Below are 21,148 nucleotides of genomic sequence, written 5' to 3'. Positions count from 1 at the left end.
ACTAGTCCTTGTTTCTTACTAAAAAGAAAAAGGTCTTCAGTCCCTGGCATCTCCAAACAGCCACTGCATGTGCCTGAAGAGATGGCTCAGTGGTTAAGAGCAATAATTTCTCTTGCAAAGAATCCTGTTTGGTTCTAAGCATCCACAGGGCAGTTCACAACCATGTGTAGCTTTGATATCCTGACTTTCTGTCTTGATGTACTGCAAAAGTTGAAATAAGCCCTTTCCTTCCCAAATTGCTTTGGGCCATGGTGTTTATTACAGCAATAGAAACCTAACTAAGACATACAAGGAATATACAATATTAATAAATGATGCAACTAAAGTTGCATCTCCAAGTATTTCCATAATGTATGTGTGTCTCCATAAATTTAATATAAGTGTAAAGACATAAATATGAGAGGTGATTTTGTCATCTTCTTACCATGAACTCAGGAGACCACCATGGGGCCAGGCCCTTGGCTTTGGAGGACACTGCAGACATTGTCCTGGATCTTGCAGGATGCAGCAATGGACAAGGGCTCCCAGGTACAAGTATAGGGGCAGCTGTAAAAACAGAGTGTTGAAAAACCACAGAAGTCTCTCTTCATGGTCATTATTAGTACAATTCTCTCCACCCCAGTAACCATACTAGAAAGCTTTTGCAATGTTAATATTAACTAACTATCCTTTTACCCACCACATCATTTTAACTATCTTTCTTCCCCCACAACATCCCCATCCTTTTGAGCCTCTCCAGGGTAATTAAGAGAACCTCCCCGCCCCCCCCCTTTTACTTTTTCACTAGCCTAATCTCTGATTCCTGAACTAGGTTTTGGCAGATCAAAGACCCCAGGTTTCCCAGAATTTTAGACTTTGCCTAATGGAGGTCATTAACAGGGGAAGCCTCCTGCAATGAGAGCCCACAAAGCACAGAGGCTAGTCTGGCTCCTGGCTGTGTACCTAGTGTCCAGGACAGATCTAAGCACACTGTGGAGCTGGGTTAGATTCATAAAAACAGGAGCCTCAACTATCATTGTTCCTAGGTATTCCTTGTACAGATGAAGATTTGAAGAGCATGGAGAAACTAACCCAGATTCACACAATTCGATGAAGGTGAAATAAAGCCAGGGGCTCCAGATATTAAACCCAGAGTTGCTATTTGCTAACACTCTGGGCTCAAGATTCTACTGCACAGCCTGAGGTCTCTGTATTGATGTTTTTCTTTTTGTTCACAAGCTCTGGGTCATGTGCTATGGCAGCATTCTGTTAGCCCAGTTGGCCTGCACACTTGTTAGCTGTAGCTGTCTTTACTACTTTATGGGTCCTTTTTTTCTTCCACCCTTCCTATCATCTAACACTCGATAAGAGAGGAAAAAGGATAGAAAGGAAAGAGGGTGGTGTTGTCATTAGACTATTTCCTGCTTATTGTGGTTATTGAGTTCCTTGGGGCAAGTTTGATCTTCAGCACCAGGATATCTAATTTCTTTTTGTTGTTGTTTTTTCTTTGCATATTACTACTTAACAAACCTCAACCAACAGCAACCAACCAACAACCTACCCTGCCTCTTGGAGACCTAGCATTTATATACCCTCTGAAAAGTCCCCAGAATTCCAAACAATTGCAGAAACTGTGTGCCTTGGCACCGGCACATCCCTGCTAGAGCACTAGGCAAATCATAGTCAGCTCTTGTAGACACTCTGAAGCAGCCCCATACCCCATACCTGGGATTAAAATGAAAACGTATTCTTATTTCTATGTTTTTCAAAGAAACCAAAACTCCAAAATTCTCACTACAGTCAGCTGGACACTCAGAACTAGGATTCCTAAAAAGAGAAATCAATTCATCTACTTTTTCCTGAACTTCATTTTTTTCTCAGAGTGCCCAGCTGATCTGAAGTTAGCAGGGTGAAAACACTGTAGAGGATCAGGAGAAGTATGACCTCCAGTTGCAAGAGGTGGGAGACTAGATATAAATGCTCTGTCAGGTGCTGCCTTCCTGCCTACACCAGTTCTTACCTCCACCCCTACCCCAGCACACTGACTGGCCAAGGTCTCAGATAAAGGGATATCTGCCACTTTGGTTCACAGGCCTTAATGACCAGTTTCAGCCTGCCTTGTTATCTTTGTTATAGTACTACCAGATTATGATATTAGGAGACAACCTCATGGGACATGTGCTTTTGGGGGGACCCCCTGATGATAAGAGAGAGGTTTTCCTTGCATTGAGACAAATGTGTTTGAGTATTTGTAAATGCAAAGTCAGTTACAATAGACAGCTCTTGGGATTTAAATGTAAATGCTTCTGGAAACCTGTACTGTTTGCTTTTTAAAACTGAATACTGTGACCACTGATGTCTATCAATGTGGAAAGAACCTCCATGGGCTTTGCCATTTCTATCTGACATAAAGAGGCTGCATTTGAAGGCAACTATGTGTTGTGGGGGCAGGAGGAAGCTGGGCCTGAGAGCAAGCATGAACTGAAGTCAGAACACAATCCAAAGTTGTCACCAACCTGCTTCAACTCCTTAGGATAAAAAGTAGCAGGTGGGATGTGGTGGTCCATGCCTTTAATCCCAGCACTTGGAGGGAGAGGCAGGTGGATCTCTGTAAGTATGAGGCCAGCCTGGTCTACAGAGTGAGTTCAAGCACAGCCAGGCTACACAGAGAAACCATGTCTGAAAACAAAACAAAACACAACACAACAAAACAAAACAAAGTAGCAACATTTCACATGCACAAGCAAGCCCAAGCCAGCTTTTAGCCACCAATACAATCTCAGTACTTCTAGGAGAAGGAACCTGTCCCAGCCACCACCTAGTACTTGCCCAAGAGCTATCAGTCAGTGAGGCCACATTGAAGGTCCCATGGAATGAAGCAAGAGCTAGTACAAGACCTTAGAAATGCCCAGACTGAAGTTCTTGTCATACAGATCTTTCACTTGCTTAGTCAGAGTCATACCTACATATGTTATATTATTTGTGACTATCGTGAAAGGTATTGTTTCCCTAATTTCTTTCTCAGCCTGTTTATCCTTTGAGTAGAGGAGGGATACATACATGTTTGAGCTAATTTTATATCCAGCCACTTTGCTGAAGTTGTTTATCAGCTTTAGGAGTTCTCTGGTGGAATTTTTGGGGTCACTTATGTATACTATCATATCATCTGCAAATAGTGATATTTTGACTTCTTCCTTTCCAATTTGTATCCCTTTGACCTCCTTTTGTTGTCTAATTGCTCTGGCTAGGACTTCAAGTTCTATATTGCACAGTAAGTAGGGAGAGAATGAACAGCCTTGTCTACTCCCTTCTTTTAGTGGGATTGCTTCAAATTTCTCTTCATTTAGTTTGATGTTGGCTACTGGTTTGCTGTATATTGCTTTTACTATGTGTAGGTATGGGTCTTGAATTACTGATCTTTCCAAGTCTTTTATCATGAAGGGGTGTTGGATTTTGTCAAATGCTTTCTCAGCATCTAATGAAATGATCACATGGTTTTTTCTTTAAGTTTGTTTATATAGTGGGTTACTGGATTTCTGTATATTGAACCATCCCTGCATCCCTCGGATGAAGCCTAATTGATCATGATGGATGATTATTTTGATGTCTTCTTAGATTTGGTTTGCAAGAATTTTATTGAGTATTTTTACATTGATAAGGGAAATTGGTCTGAAGTTCTCTTTCTTTGTTGAGTCTTTGTGTGGTCTAGGTATCAGATATACAGAAAATGTGGTACATTTACACAAAGGAGTACTACTTAGCTATTTAAAATGATGAATTCATGAAATTCTCAGGCAAATGGATAGAACTAGAAAATATCATCCTGAGTAAGGTAACCCAGTCACAAAAGAACACACATGTTATGCACTCACTGATAAGTGGATATTAGCCCAGAAGTTCAGAATACCCAAGATACAATTTCATAGGCCACATGAAGCTCAAGAAGAAGGAAGACCAAAAGTGTGGATACTTTGGTCCTTCTTAGAAGAGGGATCAAAATACTCAATGGAGGAGGTACAAAGACAAAGTGTGGAGCAGAAACTGAAGGAAAGGCCATCCAGTGACTGTCCCACCTGGGGATCCATCCCATATACAGTTACAAAACCCAGACACTCCACTATTGTGGTTGCCAACAAATGCTTGCTTACAGGAGCCTGATATAGCTGTCTCCTGAGAAGCTCTGCCAGTGCCTGGTGAATACAGAAGTGGATGCTCACAGCCATCTATTGGACTGAGGTCCCCAATGGAGGAGCTAGAGAAAGTACCCAAGCAGCTGAAGGGGATTGCAGCCACATAGGAGGAACAACAATATGAACCAACCAGTACCCTCAGAGCTCCCAGGGACTAAACCACCAACCAAAAAGCACACATGGAGGGACTCATGGCTCCAGCCGCATATGTAGCAGAGGATGGCCTAGTCAGTCATCAATGGGAGGAGAGGCCCTTGGTCCTGTGAAGGCTCTATGTCCCAGTGTAGGGGAATACCAGGGCCAGGAAGCAGGAGAGGGTGGGTTGGTAAGCAGGGGGTGGAGGGAGAGAATAGGGTTTTTTACAGAGGGGAAACCAGGAAAGGAGAAAACATTTAAAATGTAAATAAAGAAAATATCTAATAAAAAAAAAAGAAATGCCCAGACTGGCCAAGGCACTTAGTGTGTGCCTCCTCCTGATGCCACCAGAGGCTCTTGACAAGAGCAAGTGACACGAGCAAGTGAATTTGTATCTTAGGGAGTCCAAGTCAAAGTGGAGAAAATGTGTCTAAGTACAGTTTTTTCTTGTTGACACACTTTTAAGGCTGTTAGAAGTTTCTGAGCATGTCAAGAAATCCTCCCAGAGAGGAGGGAGCACTCCCCAGAGATGGCAGTATGTCAAGTAGCTTGATGGTGGCCTGGGAACACGATCGAAAAATAGCTGAGGACCTTTACCCCTACAGAGTGTGTGTGGCTGCCATGGATGCTCCATGGGATCCCCGGGCAGTGTGGACTGCAGCCCTTTAGAAAGCTGGGAAAATCACACCAGCGCTGCACAGCAGAACCACTCCAGGTGGGCTCTGTTGCCTTGTTCACAGAGAGGGCAGGAGGAAAGAATAGCATCTCCGGGGCAGGACTTGAGAAGGTGCTGGAGCTGAAGCTGATGCTAAGGAAAACAGAGAGTCGTGATGGAGCTCAGGATGTGCTCAGCTGTACTTTTGTCCACACTGTCCGCTTTTCCCTTACATCAGCTCTGTGCAGTGCATATGACAGCTGTCCCTGTTCTTCAGAGGACACAGGACCAACTGAGGCAATAGATAGGTGATAGTACTGAATCCAGACCCTAACTGGTGACTTGCAGAGTCTAACTTTTTACCCATTCTGAAGATGGAAACTTATGAAAAGAAGGCAGGGGCCAGGGGTTAGGCTGTACTGCCTAGGAGGGACCTGGGCCAGGGCGAAGAACTGGGCTGAATGCTCTGCCTGAGCACAGCATGGGGCAGATGAGCTGGTGATGACTCAAGAGCATCCTGTCTTCAGAAACAGTATGAGAGCTCTCCAGCAAAGAGAAGTCAGGAATGCTTAGGACCTACCAGTCCTTCCAGAGGCTCCTCTCACAGAGCCTGTACAAGCTCAGGCCTGACAGGAACTATGTCTTATCTCAGTTTATCCCAGGCCCTCTACTCCTTCTCCCAGTGTCCTGCCATGAGGGAGTCCCCACAGACCAAGCAGGATGGTGTGTGAGGAGACCCTGTCATCCCCATCCCGAAGGGATATTATCAGCTCAAGTGAATCCAAGAGCTATCTATCAGAAGACCTGTCTTGGGGCAGACATTTCTCTATCCTGCCCCACTCTGTGATACAAGAAGCAGATGCCTCATTGTAATCTCCAAGCAGGCTCACTCATGGACAGAGCCACTCACTGGTTTTCTTCACACAAAGAGAAATCTGGTAATTCCTTTGTGGCTGAGTTCATTGGGTTCCAGCACCATGCCCCCCTCCAGGAACACCCCTGGGAACAAGAGAAATGATAAACTAGTAGAGATTAAGCTGAAAGGAACGAGTCCCCACCATGAGTCATGAGGACAGAGGACACGTTGGCAAGCAGATGAAAACCCTTTGATAGAGACCAGTTGTAAAAGCATGGCCTAACCTAATGTGGAGGAAACTGTGGTGACTCAAAGCATAATGTATGCATCATCCCCCACACCCTCCTTTTCTCTTTTTTGACTTAAAAATTTGACAAAACAACATATCCTGTGAGGGGGAGTTCCCAGGGAGAGCTTAGAGAGAAGGGAAGCTCGAAGCAGATTTATATTCAATCAGAGTGCACAGTTATTCTGTGATGTATTTTCACAGTGGCATCAGAATGGTCCTGCCCTGTCTCAAGAAAGCAGCTATGACCAGGGCTTGCTTTTGAGACCTGCCAACTCACATCTCAGCATGGATCAAGTTGTTCCCCAGAAATGTCCCCAGGGAAGGGGAGTGGGGTTTCAGGAGGCAGAACATCCCAACCACATAAGAATCTCAGGGGTAAAACCAGATGTCAGGTTTGGTGGCAAGCACCTTTACTTTGCTGAGCCCATCTGTCCCCAGCCAGAGATACCTCATGACAACTGTGTGTTAATCTACAATTCTGTCAATAAAGTTTCAGTTGGTAACAATACATTAGTAGCAGCTCCATCTACGCAAGGATTTCACCCTATAAGAGTCAATCATTTGATTTTTCATTCTATATTTTTTTAAAAAGGAAGGAAGAAAGGGAAAAAGAGAGTTAGAAAGATGTTAAGTATAAAAGCTTTGATGAATTAAAAATTCTTTTAAAACTTAAAAAAAAAACCTTGATACAACAAAAAAGAAGAAAATTAGCATGAACATTCTCTCCATAAAGATGTTTACTACTGGACATTCGACTAGTTTGGACAAATACATGCACACCTACCTTACCCTTGCTGGCCTCCCAGTAAAAAATGGGAGCAGAGGGTCAGTTTGCTTCACCCCCTATGGTTGATTCTAGGGAGAGCTGTTTGTTCTCACTCATACCTCTTAAATATTGGTTTACTTAAGTGAAGGTGAGCCTCAGTGAGCAGCAGCTCCCAGGGACATTCTGTAGGCCTCTGGAGCCCAGACCAAGAGGCTGTTTATACAATCTGCGATTTCTCTGCAGGAAACTACAGCATCAAAAGACTATAAAGAGCTTGGTGGAAGGCAGACTCAGGTCACATGTTGGGATTTGCTTGTTCACTTTCTCCTCCCTGGTGTCTGAGAATGGCCAGCCAGCATGAACATCAAGATGCAGTTCTACCCTAGACAGACTCCCAGCCTGGGAGTAGATCATGAGTTCTGTTCCAAAAGTGACTAGTCCAGACAAGTGGGTCTGTGTCTTGTGTACTAGCAAAGTTCTGATGACTCAAAAATGCTTAATCAATGAAGCCATGAATTCAAAGTTACACTTGGAGCACCTTGGATTTACCTTGTGTCAAAGACAAAGGCAGCACACTGGCATGGCTTTTTAAGGCTTTCTAACCGGTGAATAAGCTCTCAGTTTGCTCTTGGAGACCCACATGCTCTCTCCATCCATCCACTACTGACTCCCACTTGGACAATTCTGTTTCCAGTTTCCAGTAGGAAAGGGAGTGCTTGCATTTGATTCTCTTGGCTGGTGAATGTGACTTGATCTTAGGAGGTGAATTAATTACAGAGTAAAAATATATCATCCAGAACTACGTAGTGTCAAGAGTATAAGAACATTTTAACCAGAGAAGACAAGACTAGGGAGAAAGTCAAGCAGTGTAGCCCTGGGAAAAAATATCGGATTCCTCATCGCTGGATTTCTCCAACTGAAATAGGGATAGTTGGGTGTCCCACTAAAGTTCTAGAATTGAGATAGGCAGATACCTGCAAAGCATTTACAACGAGAACATGGTATTGATGGGTGATATTAAAGGTATAGCCTCTGCCTCAGAAACACTAAATGGGAGTAGAGAGCTTAGGCAAATGTTTGCCTTGCGAGCATGAGGATCTCCAGACCCCACATTTTTGAAGAAACAGTGGGTGGTATTCATTTTAATCCCAGGGCTGGAAAAGAAGGAACATGTTGATCCCTGGGGCTTTCTGGCCTAAGCTGCTTTACAAGTTCAAGGACTGTGAGAGTAATTAACTGAAAAAAAAAAAGTAGTTAATAACTGAGAAATGACAGCTAAGGGTTTTCTCTGGATTCTACACACACATATACTCATGCAAACACATGCATATGCCCATGAGAGAGAAATGTACTAAGTGCCTTTGGTTGCTAGTGAGCCTATCAGGGCAGAAAAGCTTTCTGATTGACCAGACATGTAAATGGAAGCAACAGATAAGGAAACCAAGGAAGGATCAGCTATCACAGTACTTATGCAAGAGTTGAGAAACTAGTAGTGATGTATTACTTTAAAATATACAGCTAATATGTTTGGAGTTATTTAAAATTTACATTGAGAAAAATGTATGTATTTTCAGTATGGCTGTAGACAAGCATCTACATAAGACTGTTCAATGGATTGTTGTTTTATATCAAACAACTTTTATAATACTCATTTTTATTATAATATTTTATAAATTTTAAAGAATATGACAAAATAAAAAAAGAAAGGTATTGAAGGGGAGTCTCTGGGAGGAGTTGGGGTACAAAAAGGAAAGAAGAATGTGATTTAATTCTATTTACTTAAAATATGTTTTTAAATATTAAGAAATTCAGATAAACTGAAATTATGTATCTTTTCTCATCATAATGCAACAAAACTTAAATCAATAATAATAAAAAAAAAGAGTTGAACTGCCTCAGAAGGGTGAGGCCTGCACTGCAGAGGACCCGTAGGAGGGAACCTTGTGCTTCTTTAGCAAACTCAGAACGGTAGGCCAGGACATTGTATTAGCTATTTTTCTTATTACTATGATAAAATAGCAGACAAAAGCCACCTGAAGAAGGAAGGGTTGATTTTGGCTCATGGTTGAAAATACAGCTCATGGCAGCAGGGAGTGTCTTGGAGTGCCAGCATCATCCTCAGGAAGCAGAGAGAGGTGGATGCCATTGCTCAGTTTGATTTCTCTTATTACTCTGAGACTCCAGCCAATGGCATGGTGCTACCCATGCTTGGAGTGTGTCTTTCCATCTCTATTAACCCAATGTAGAAAATTCCTCAAAGACATGCCCAAAGATTTGTCTTCACCACCCTGGCTATCAGCATAAACCACTGCAGACAGAAATAGCCATTTACTCTGCCTTGGGACCTATGCTAAATGCTCTCAAGTTGGTGGTGGTTTTGGGTACTTTGTGGGTTTTATTTACTCTCGAGCTCAGTTGTTTAGGCCTTCTTTGTAGACAAGTATGTAGCAGACAATATTCATCCTGGAATGTATGTGCAAATGATGGCTTCATTCATCAGACTTTCATCTCTGTACCAAATCCCTGACAGTGACTATTTGACAGAGGAATAATTTACTTTGGTCCATGATTTCAGAGGCATTATTCCATCATAGGCTGGCTCCATTGCTATGAGCTGAAGTAGTAAGGTAGGGTATCATGGTGACAGGGCATGATAGAGCAAGACTTCTTACCTTATCCTAAGCATAGCCAATAAGCAGAGACCAGTTCAAAAATATCCCAGTTACCTACCTCCAACTAGGCCTCACCATGTCTTAATAATGCCACCAAATCATGACGCCCTCAGTGGCCTAATCCATTAACAAAGTCAGAGCCCTCATGATCCAGTTTCTTTCAAGCCTTTCTCACATGATCCTTTGGGCCTATCTTATATCCAAAACATGATAATGAGCTTCTTTTGTTCTGATAAGACAGTGCTATGGTTTGAATGTGAAATGATCCCACAGTAGTCCCAGCCATCATGCTGTCTGGGAAGCTTGTGGAACCTCTAGGAGGTGGAGACTCACAGAAGAAAGTGGTCTCCTGTAGATTTTGTATCCCAGCTCTACCTCTGTTCACTCTTTACTCCTGACTGGGCATAAGAAGTGACCTAGGTCCTTCTGCTCCTGTTGCCAAGTCTTCCCCTCCCTGATGCAATAATGGCCTTGAACTGTCATCTAGAATAAGCCCTTCCTCCCTCAGGTTTCTTGGCATTTATGTGATGATAGCAAGGAGGAAAGTAGTCAAAGAGTCTAGGAGCATTGATCTCTTCCTCACACTTGCATGAGGATATGGAAGCCTAGAAGGATGAAGCACACCTCCCAAGTACTGTAGGTCAGAAACACTGTCACCCATAAGCATAGGGTAGAGAACCCAAAGACTCCTATGATTCTCTCTCCTGAAGTTCTCCATCGGGCTGACTACCAGCTCTCAATTTGCAGACACTCTTCCAAGCCGATCAGTCCTACAGCCCCTGAGCTCAAAAAAGCATGTCCCAGGGCCATTACCACCCCAGTAGCAAGATTCTATGTAACATAACTGTGTACTCCTGGTATTTTAGCAAAGGCCTACACATAAGAGGAGGCAGAATTATGCCCCTTCCCACTCCAACCCCTACTTGCATTGAGCATAGTATCTGCTCGTGGCCACCATGCTGACTCTAGGGGTATTTTTAGAGTCATGTGGTCATTAGTCTTGACTGACATTTTTACTCATACTGAAAACTAGATAAGAGCAGGATTTCCTAGTTGGTGACTACTCTCAAGATTGGCACCCAGCCCTGTCTTAAATGATTCACTTTATTCCCTGGCTGCTATGGGATGCCAGCCATTCCTCCTCATAACATGGAGCCAAAAAAGCACAAGATTCCCAGGACCTAGTCAGGCATTAGGAATACCCAGACATCACCCATGGCAAGCTCTCTCCTAAACTTGTCACAGCAGTGGTGGAGTGGCGAGGGTTTCCACATTATCACCCTTCCTGGATATGTGAGTGGCTTTGGTCTGTAGTTCATGTCACTGGAAAGCTGCCCTTTTTTTTCACTTGATTTGTTGACATTGCACTTGAGTGGATGCAACACTGTTTTGTCTAGGAAGGAGGGACACAGAAGAGTTAATATTAAACAGCAGCATCTTATACATAACATCCCCAAGCTAACTCCAGAAGCAGTGGTGTTTGAGGAAAGCACACACTTGATTCTGTAAGCTTCCTCGCCCGCTGACTTAGTGCGTTCCTGAAGTAGATTTGAGTCAGAGGCTTTAAGGCTGTCACTAAAAAAGCCTTTCTTGTAAAACACTTTCAGATCTTTTTAAGACGGATAATTGGAGTTATTTTCCAACATGAAGTGGTTTTATGCAATTTCAAAACCATTTTCATTTAAATGTCAAGTGACATCTCTTCTTTGCTATGGAGAACTGAAGTGTAAGCACAGAACTAAGTGGATGCCTGGGTGTCAGTGGTTTACCCTCATGGTCTGTGGCCATCCCTTTCTGAGACTAGAACTAGGAAGTCAGAGATGCTTTACAACAGATTTGAAATAAAGTGGGGATGCAAGCAGTTACCCAGAACATCAGGTCAGCAGATGAACACCTCTGAAGATGTCCTGTCACAGTGCTTCAAGTCTCTGAGAAAGGTGACTGTTCTGTCCCTAGAGCCATTCAGTCTACTTTAAAGCCCGCTTTTCCTTCAGAACGCCACTTTTCCCATATCACTTTCTTCATCTGTACTGTTTTCTCCCATCCTTTACCATGTATGTGTTACTTCATTAGCATTGGTGATACACCTTGATCTCTCTGGCCTTTAAAAAAATAACTCTCTCTGCCTGCCTTTGATTCATCTACCCAGCCTATTTCCCTTCAAGTTTAGTCAGAACTTTCTCTTTCATCTTGTAGTCAAGGTACATATACACACAAGCTCTGGTGTTCTGTGTTCCCAACCCATTCCTTGTGCAATCCTGTGCCTCCTCTCCATATCCCTTTCTTTCTCACAAGGAAAGGACCTGACTTACGAGTCCCAGTGCTTTCTTCTCAGCCCACTGCCTTCTTGACCTCTGGCTCTAGTTCCATTGTCCTCTTGAAGAAACCCGTTCTGGGCTTCCACAGTGATCCCTTTCCCAGCATCCTCAACCTATACAGATGTAGAATCTCTCTACAGGCTTCTCTCCTCCTCCCTCTTAATGTGGCTGAACAGCTGGGTAACTAGTATTCAGCCTTTCTGTCTGTATTCTGTAGGTGTGCTCTGAGATCTATCTCCTACTGTCGTAGACTCCAAAAAGAATTGTCCCTGCCATGCTACCCACTGCCCAGTCCTCCAGTAAAATGATCCATCATCTTCCAACTCAGGCTTGCTAGCCTGAACTCCAGGCCCCTCTGACTGGTTGTTATTCCCAACTGTTCACTTGCTCTTCTTCTTGGGCCAACAGAAATGTCTCTCATTGTCTACATTTGGTTTGAATTCCCATGTTTCCTCTTTCAGACTCTCTAGGATATGCCAGTATTCCTTCCAATCCTCCTCCAGGTTCACATGGACTCACACATAGCCACCAATTTATCTTATCTCAATTTATCTTATGCTAGAGCAACCTCCAGACTCATACACTCCTCAATTTTCTTTGCCACTCCCAACTTGGTGCTCTTTCTAAAACATAGTTTAGGACTCAACAACATGCTCACTCACCCCTTGTACTGGCTGTTTTTTTGTGTCAACTTGACAGAGAGAAGGAGCCTCAGTTGAGGGAATGCTTCTGTGAGTTCCAGCTATAAGACATTTTCTCAACTAGCAACCAGTGGAGAAGGGCTCAGGTCATTTTGGGTGGTGCCATCTCTGGGCTGGTGGTCCTGCGTTCTATAAGAAAGCATGCTAAGCAGGCCATGTAGAGCATAGCCAGTAAGCAACACCCCTCCTTGGCCTCTGCATCAGCTCCTGTCTCCAGGTTCCTGTCCTGCTTGAGTTTCTGTCCTGATTTTCTTTGACAATGAATAGCAATGTGGAAATGTAGGCCAAATAAACCCTTTTCTCTCCAACTTGCTTTTTGGTCATTTCATCACAGCAATAGAAACCCTAAGACACCCCTGGTTGCTCTCCATTGCTGGGCACTTTACCTAGTCTGTGATAAAAATAACCAACTGAAGCTTTCAAAGGGAGAAAGGATGGTTTTGTTTCAGATTACAGTTCAAGAATATAGCCCATCATAACAGGGAGGTCATTACAGCAGGACCTTTACATATCTGATTACATTGCTTCCACAATCAGGAAGCAAACAGCAATGGATGCCCATATTCAGCTGTCTCACTATTTTATTTATTTATTTATTTATTTATTTATTTATTTATTTATTTATTTTAGGTACTAAAGTACCCAAGCCTAGGGGATGTGTTGCCATCCTTCAGGGTAGGTCTTCCCATCCTGATTAGTCAAATCAAGGCACGTCCAGAGGCTAACCTAATCTAAACAACCCCTCCTGGGTGTGACTGGAGGCTTGTCTCTAGGCTGATTTCTAGGTGTGTCAAGTTGACAGTTGATAGTATCCCAGGAGGGGATGCCTTAGTGTTTCTAGGTGTCTCCGTGGTTGGTCTATGTGTTACACTCCAAATTTCTTTTTTCTTTTTGTGTTCACTCCTGCTTAGCATCTCCTCAATACTCCTCATCCTATATTGCAGTCTTTTCCATTCCTCATCATGCATTGCTAGCTTCTCCTCGGCCAACACCTCCATGTCTCTACCCTCGATGCTCTCTGGTCTAGTTGCCACCTCTGTTGGTGATGGGATTTTTATCACCATGATTAGAGTCCTTAGAAAAAGGTTAAAAGAGGAAAAATGTACTTCTGACTTGTGGTTTCAGGAGCTTTAGTCCATGGTCAGCTGATTCTATGCCTATGTTGAGGCAGTTCGTCATGGTGGATGAATGGGGCCAACTTATTTACCTCATGGTAGCCAAGAATAAAAGAGATGTAGCAGGAAGGATCCGGGCCAGACTATATATAGCACATGCTAGTGAATGCTATGAACTTGCTTTCAGCAGTTCCACTATCTCTAAGTCAGTGGGTCTCAACCCCTTTGGGAGAGTCACATATCAGATGTCCTGCATGTCACATATTTACATTATGATTCACAACAGTAGCAAAATTACAGTTATAAAGTAGCAATGAAATAATTTTAGGATTGGAGTCACCACAATGTAAGGCACTGTATTCAAGGACCACAGCATTAGGAAGGTTGAGAACCACTGTTCTGAATAGTCTGTTCAGATCCTAAATCTAGCATTGGATTACAACATTAATTAGGTCAGTATCCTCCTGATCTAAAAACACCCTTGGAAACATCCTTACAGACAAGTAGAGAGGCTAGTCTGTAAATCTAAATATCTCAATCCAGTCAAGTGGATAATCAAGATTAAGCGTCCATCCTTACCTTCACTTGGTGCGTTGCCATCTACACATTTTTCAAATGTACAGCCTGAGATCACCTTCTCCAGAGCTTCTCATGTTGTTTATAAGCCTCCCATTTTATCCCAATTCAAGTGGAGTTTTCCCCTTTTCTCAGCCCATGTAGCTTTATCATAGTGTGTGTGCCTTTCACTGTCCCTATGACTAGGATTGCATGTACTAATGGTATACAAGCTACTTGGGATCTCTTTATGGGGTCCCCAATGCCAGGCATACGCAGTAATAGATGTCAGTAAACACTGCTTGGATTGGATTCGGCTTTAAGCTGCACTTAACCTGCTAAAGAAACAGATTTAGGTCTCTGCTGTTTAGCTAAAAGAATACAACCTTCCTATGGCACTTACCATGATTCTCCAACATGAATCAACTTAGTGAAAGATTTCCAGAAACTTTCTAGACCTGTTCCTCCACTTCTCAGAACCTCCTTTCCCCTCTCTCACCATATCTTATCAGCAGGCCACGTTTGTTACCTCCAATACAGGCAGTATAGTGAGGAGCTAATGACTCATGTTTCCTCCCCAGATGTCTTTTACCAGTGGTCTTATCTCCCAGCATGTTGTTCGAGCCAGATGAAGGTACAGGCTGTGCTATGGATGTCTCATGATTACTACCCATGCTGGATTAGAGGCATGCACAGTACTGTACATCAAAGACTTGATGAATTGTTTAGATATCTTAGCCTTCATTTGCAAGTACTCAGGACAATCTAGCCCACTGGCTAGATAGCTGAACCTTTGTCTTTGAATCCCCACAGAATGGCCAAAACATGAGTAGGCAGTCTGGAAATGACTAGAATTTAAGCAACAGGAGTCTTCTGCTCCCAGCTCTCCACCAGATCTGAATAGTACTGTGACTTTTGCTCAACTGGTCAGTGTAGGATTTGAGAAACTTGTTGCAGTCTATCACTAGAGTCACACTTGTTTCCCCACAACAATGTCATTACCATCATAGAGCTGTCAAACGTCCTTATCTCTCCAAGCAAAAGGCCGCAAGCTAGACTAAGGACAGAAGATGTCAGCAGCATCTCCCATCCGGGAACTTCTCCAAAATGCCTAGGTATTTACATGTCTCTGAAAAATAAGACATGTTTTATCGTGAGTGTGTTCATTTTCTAATAGCCAGTATTAGTGATGGAGGATATAGCTCAGTTGATAGAGTGCTTGCCTAGCATGCACAAAGCCCTGACTTCAGTTTCTAGCACTTCCTAAAACCAGATGTGGTGGTTGGTACATGCCTGTAATCCCAGGACTGAGGTAGAGGCCAGAGAATTCAGAAGTCAAAGTCATCATTGACTACATATGGAGATAAAGGACATTTTAGACTACATAAGACCATGTCTTGATATAAAAACAAAAGGAAGAAAATGAAAAACAAAACCACAAAACCCAGAATTTTAAGAATGTATGGTTTACTCACCCAATGAAGTCAATATGAATTCCTCCAGCTACCCACATGCCCCCACACACATACACACAGTTGCTCTCACTGAGTCTACATTGAGGTTAACATTAATTAGTTCCTGCCTCCCAGAGTGCTAAGAGAAGTATGAAAGATGTGTGAGCAGAGTTAGCACAAAGTAAGAATCAATAAATGACGGCTCTGGTTTCAATTACACACTTATTATTAGTCATTTCATTTGCCTGCTGCAGAATCACTCAGTAATTAAGCAGAAGAATGCTAGCAAAAAGATTTGATGGAAGGTTGGCATCAGCCACTCAAGGTGGGATTCTCAAAATGTCCTACAATAATGCCTTTATTGCTTGAGCACAGATGGGTGATGCCATACTTTGGGCATGCTCCCCACAGGGTCCTGTAGCCATCACACCTGCTCTAGATATACAGATGTGATGAATATGTCTAAAGGGCAAAATGGAAGGGATGAAGCCATTCAAGTATACATGGGGGAAATTCCCACAAGGATTGCCTGTGCATATCTCTACACAGCCTTCATTAGGTTTCATCCCTGGCATTGGGAGCTTTCACAAGGAAGAGAGAAAAAAAATTGGCATGAGATCTCGAGATTCCACTCCTTTTTGTGTTGGGAAGAACAGGCATTTACATGGCACCATTGGGTCCTATGCTTTCCATGTCAAAGTCCACAGTTAAATTATGTGTCTACCTATTTCTGCCCCAGCACATAGATTTTTGACATCCTGAGGAGCCTGGAGTTCCAGCCATGGCTTTGTTTGTTATTTGTGTAGAAATTCCATACCCGTTCCAACTCAAATAAAGCAAACTTGCTCTTCATTAAGCAGGTTCACACAGCTTGGGTCAGATGCTTTGCTGAGACCCAACATGGACAGGCAGGGAAGCTTGCCTCACAAACTGCTGTGTTTGCAGGATCTCATGGAGGGGAAGCCCCCACTCCCCTGTGCTACAAGAACTGCTTACATTGTGCTTAATTTTGCCTCATTCTGCCTTGATTTTGAAAGTCTTTGGGGAGTTTCAATGGAAAGCAAGCAAGAACATTTAGTGTTTACTGCTGACCCAGAAATACAACTCACTCTCCTGCTTTGTAAAAATCCTTAGGAGTCAAATCCAGTGTTTACAAAATAGGTAAGGGGGGGTTCTTTAAGGAACATCAAGGGCATTTTAGAATATGTTTTTACAACTTGACAAAGTCTGTGGAGAAAACAAGGCTTAAAAACTAAAGTGTTAAGAACAGCTGCCAATTGAAAACAAATCATAAATGAAGATAAATCGCCTCTGAGCATACTATGTAGAACAATGGGAAAAAATATTATCAGAATTGTAAAAATCTGATTTGCATGCATCTTTTTCCCCCAAACATAGCTTTGCAAGCACAAATTGAAACAAGCAGAGACCAACTTGAGTAATGGAGTAAAATCAGCCTGAGATTCCAAACATGTGTGTCAGGAGACAGTGATTGGATTGGAAAAACAGAAACAAATAAACTTTGATTTTCCCTCACTAACTTTCTCTTTTCCATGGAGAATTCCAAAGGGTGTTTATAAATCAATTAACCACTAAGACCCCAGAGAATGTAGCAATAAGATAGTTAGTAATGCTCCTACTAATAACCCTTGCTTCTCTTGGTTTGCACACATATCTCCAGTATTCTAGCAGTGGCCATGCAAGTATTCTCCACGCATGCATTCTGTTCCAGTTTTCTAGATGGAGACACTATGCACAATATGCACCAAATTTGCCACCAGGATCCACAGCCCTTGCATCACAAAGACACCATTCACATGTCATTCACACTGAAGTTATATGTGGTGCTACTCACTTTTGTGTAACCAACTAAGGCCTCCCAGGCTAGCCAGTGTTGAGCATAGCTACGAGGCATTGGTGCATCTTTGAAATAACTCCACTGAATATTAGCATCATGCTGGTGATGGAAAAGAGCTGGAGCCCAAGACAGAGATTCTGCCAGTCTCTCTGCTAGTCATGTGATCTAAGAGACCAGAGGAAAGCATTGACTGAATGATGTTTTTGTAAGAACTCACTCTGGTTAGAATTTTTCCAATTGGGGTATAATTGATATCACATAAAAAATAGCCATTTTAAAGTACACAATCTCAGTGTGTTTTGGAATATTCACAGTGTATTATAACGACTATTGCAATCCAATTTACTAGTATTTCTTTCTACCTCCTTCCAAAACCACCAAAAGAACCCCCCAAATAAGTTACTTTCTAGTCCCTATTTTTACCCGTCCAAAGCTCTGTTAGGCCCTCATCAGTTTGTAACTATGGATTTCACTATTTTTATTTTTTTCATTTATTTTATTTTTATTTATTTTAGTGTTAGGTATACACACACACACACTCACGTGTGTGTGTATATGTCTTATACACACACAAGACATATATGTGAAGGTCATAGGTCAATGTTGGGTTTCTTCATCTATCACTATCTACCTTACTTTTAAAAAGGATTTACTTATTTTTATGTTGTATGTATATATTTTGACTACTGTATGTCTGTGCCTAGTACTCTCAGAGTCTAGAAGAAGGTATTGGCTTCCTTGGAACTAGAGTTATAGGTGGTCCTGAGCTCCCATGTAGGTGCTAGAAATTGAACCTACATCCTCTGGAAGAGCAGCCAGTGTTCTTCACCACTGAACCATATCTCCAGCTTTTCTACTTTATGTTTTGAGACAGGATATTTCAACAAACTTGAAGCTCACTGATTGATTAGGCTAGCTATCCAATGAGCACCTCCAGTCCTCCTGTCTCCAAATTCCAGGTGCTTGGATTACAGGCAGGCACACACTGTCATGCCGAGCTTTTTAGTTGCATGCCAATGATCTGAGCCCAAGACCTTATAGTTGTATAAGCTCTTTGCATACTAAGCCATCCCCTTCTCAACCTAGTAGTCTATTTTTGTTCCTATAAATAAAATCATGCAGCATGAATCCTTCTATATCTGGCTTCTTTCACTGACCATGTCTATTCAAGGTCATCTATATTGTAGCACATGTCAGAATTCTAGCTAGCATCATGTTTTTATCATTGAATAATATGGATCCTAATTGCATTGTATACTTATTAGTTATTGAACAATATTCTGAGGCCACTCTAAATTTAATTAACAAGGATTTTGGTGAACCCAAGTGAACAAACACTACAAGGTTTAATACCTCACCTGGCACCCAGTGGTCATACAGTAGCAATGACAGCATTGAGCGAAGCTCTTTAGGGGCTCCGTGGATCTTTCAGAATATGGCAGATGCTCATGACATGACCTTCAGACCAGTGCTCCCTACTCTCAGCCTCCATCTTCAACCTCTACAAGACCCTTCACTCATGAATTTCTGGCTTCAATTCTTTCAGCTCTTGAATATGTAGTTTTTGCTGCAGGCTCTCAAACATTCTTCTCCCTGCCTGGAAAATTCTACTTTCGCACTGTTGTGTGCTCCTTCTTACCCTCTAGGTCTCAGGCTAAGTGCTGAGAGAGCACAACTGACCACCTGTCTAAACTAGGTGCAGCCAATCCTCTGTTCTCTCCCAGGACTCCCCTTGTTCCCATTAGACACATTTCATAATTTAGAATTGCATCCTAATGTGTGTTAATGAATTATTCATTGATCTCCTGTTTCTCCCAATAACTAGAGCAGCTATTCTGTTTTGGCTGTCTGACCACTAGGACTTAAAAATACCAGCACATTTGGAGCCAGTCGCTACCCACAGGGCTACCTTTGTACTCTTGGCAAGGCTTGGCTTCCTGGGGGCTGGGGGAGGACAACTGCTACTTCGGATCAATAGTGTTGGCAGCCCCTAGCAACTTCTTAGATGTGCCCATCTTTGGGACTCACCCAAGAATGTCGGGGTTGGAGGTCAGCAGTCTGGTGTTAACAAGCACTCCAGAGGATTCTGCTGCTGGCTAGAAGCTGAAGAACAGCAATGTCAGAAACATTCCTAACTCTACTCATACCTCTGGTACTAGACCCTCCTACCAGGTTGAGTTCTTTGGTCTAAAACATGATCCAGAGAGGTCGGGAGAGGCTCTTGAGTCACAGGGTGATAACAGACACTAAAGTGTCACCTAGACCTAGAAGAGATCATGACAGTTTCATCAATTGAGAAAACAGAATGACTGTTGATTCAGAAATCCCATGTCTGGGTGTATATCCCAAGGAAATGGAATTGCAATCTCAGAGAGACATCTGCAATCTGTGTGCATTGTCATAATCAGGGTGGGCAACACCAACCCAAGTATCTGCCATCTATGAATTGACAGAAAACTGCCCCCTCCTCTGTGTGTACATGTTGTAACATTATGGGTGAAACTGGAGGACATGATGTTAGTATAACATGCCAGTCCTGGAAAATACCAAATGGTCCTGATTTTGTGTGGAATCTAAGAGCTACTAGTCAGACTAGGAGGTGCTTGGCATCAGAGAGCACTGGCCTGAACTAGGTGACCTGAGGAAAGTGATGCCTATGTACATGGGACACAGACCTCGCACCCCTTTCCTGACCCTTCCTTTTCTTACCTTCTCCATCTTCTTTGATGAGTGCCATCTCCTCCCATGTCTGTCAGGCCTGAGTCACATGATAACCTGCCTCTATTTCCCACCTACCCTGTGGTGTCTGATTACTGTTATCGTAGGCCCACAGGCTTCTGGTGTGAGCTGGGGACCTAAGCTACCCACTATCATCTACTTGGCTTGAGCCTGCCACACCTAACAGTTTGGCAACACGTTCTGTCTTTGGAGTTGGTCCTGTTTTCCAGGATTACCAACTGTTACTCTTCTTGTGTCTCTCTTCACATTCTCTACATAATTGGAGGGATGCAGAAATCTACAGTGTGGAGTTTGACCATCCAGATGGGCCAACAAAATCAGAGATGCTTCATGTCTACTTCTCTTTAGGCTCAGGCAAGCCATGAGTCTTTGTACTCTCCCAAGTTGGACTTTAGTTCTTCCACTGTGCCCAAGTTGCCATTTGGTGTGAAGGAGACACTCAGGAAATAATAAAAGAGGGATAATGCTCAACTACAAATGGAATAACCAATTCATCACATGAGCCCGTGTTTGGCTGACAGATCATGTGACTCCCAAGCAAATGTCTATAAATGACAGGTATTACCAAGTGTTATCTGAGTTTGAGCATGAATTTCTAAGCAGAAAAAAGCAATCGCTGAACTTCTCTAACTGCATAAATAATGGTTTTGGTTTCTATCAACATATGTAATATTATCGTAAGTGCTATTACTACATAAAATTGTAAATGTAGCTGAGCTATTTATACAAGACATGGAAGAAACAGAAGCAAAAAGGAAATGACTCACAAGCTGGTCTCTTTTGGGCATACTTTCTTCCTGTCACTTTTCTGACAGCAATTTTGTGCCTATTGAATGTGTGTCCCCCTGCCTTTTGTGACTGTCCCC

At 42.7% G+C, this 21,148-nt stretch overlaps 1 protein-coding gene and 1 long non-coding RNA gene across 3 annotated transcripts in view; one reads left to right on the top strand and one right to left on the bottom strand.

The window, feature by feature from the left end:
* The window catches only part of Adam12 (ADAM metallopeptidase domain 12), a 335,037-nt gene that overhangs the window by 101,506 nt on the left and 212,383 nt on the right, over window positions 1-21,148 (top strand). The window lies entirely within an intron of this gene.
* On the bottom strand, window positions 355-19,668 carry LOC116103127. 2 transcript variants are annotated; one of them, XR_004123401.1, is made up of 2 exons: window positions 19,572-19,668; window positions 355-546 (listed from the first exon to the last, which is right to left on the bottom strand). It is a non-coding gene; the product is annotated as an uncharacterized LOC116103127 (long non-coding RNA). The 2 variants fall into 2 exon arrangements; XR_004123402.1 differs by lacking the exon at window positions 19,572-19,668 and adding an exon at window positions 9,876-9,941.

The sequence above is a fragment of the Mastomys coucha genome, unplaced genomic scaffold, assembly GCF_008632895.1.
Source record: "Mastomys coucha isolate ucsf_1 unplaced genomic scaffold, UCSF_Mcou_1 pScaffold21, whole genome shotgun sequence".
NCBI classification, from domain to species: Eukaryota; Metazoa; Chordata; class Mammalia; order Rodentia; family Muridae; genus Mastomys; species Mastomys coucha.
The sequence above is the reverse complement of the archived record's forward strand: the minus strand, read 5'-3'. Positions and strand labels throughout refer to the sequence as shown.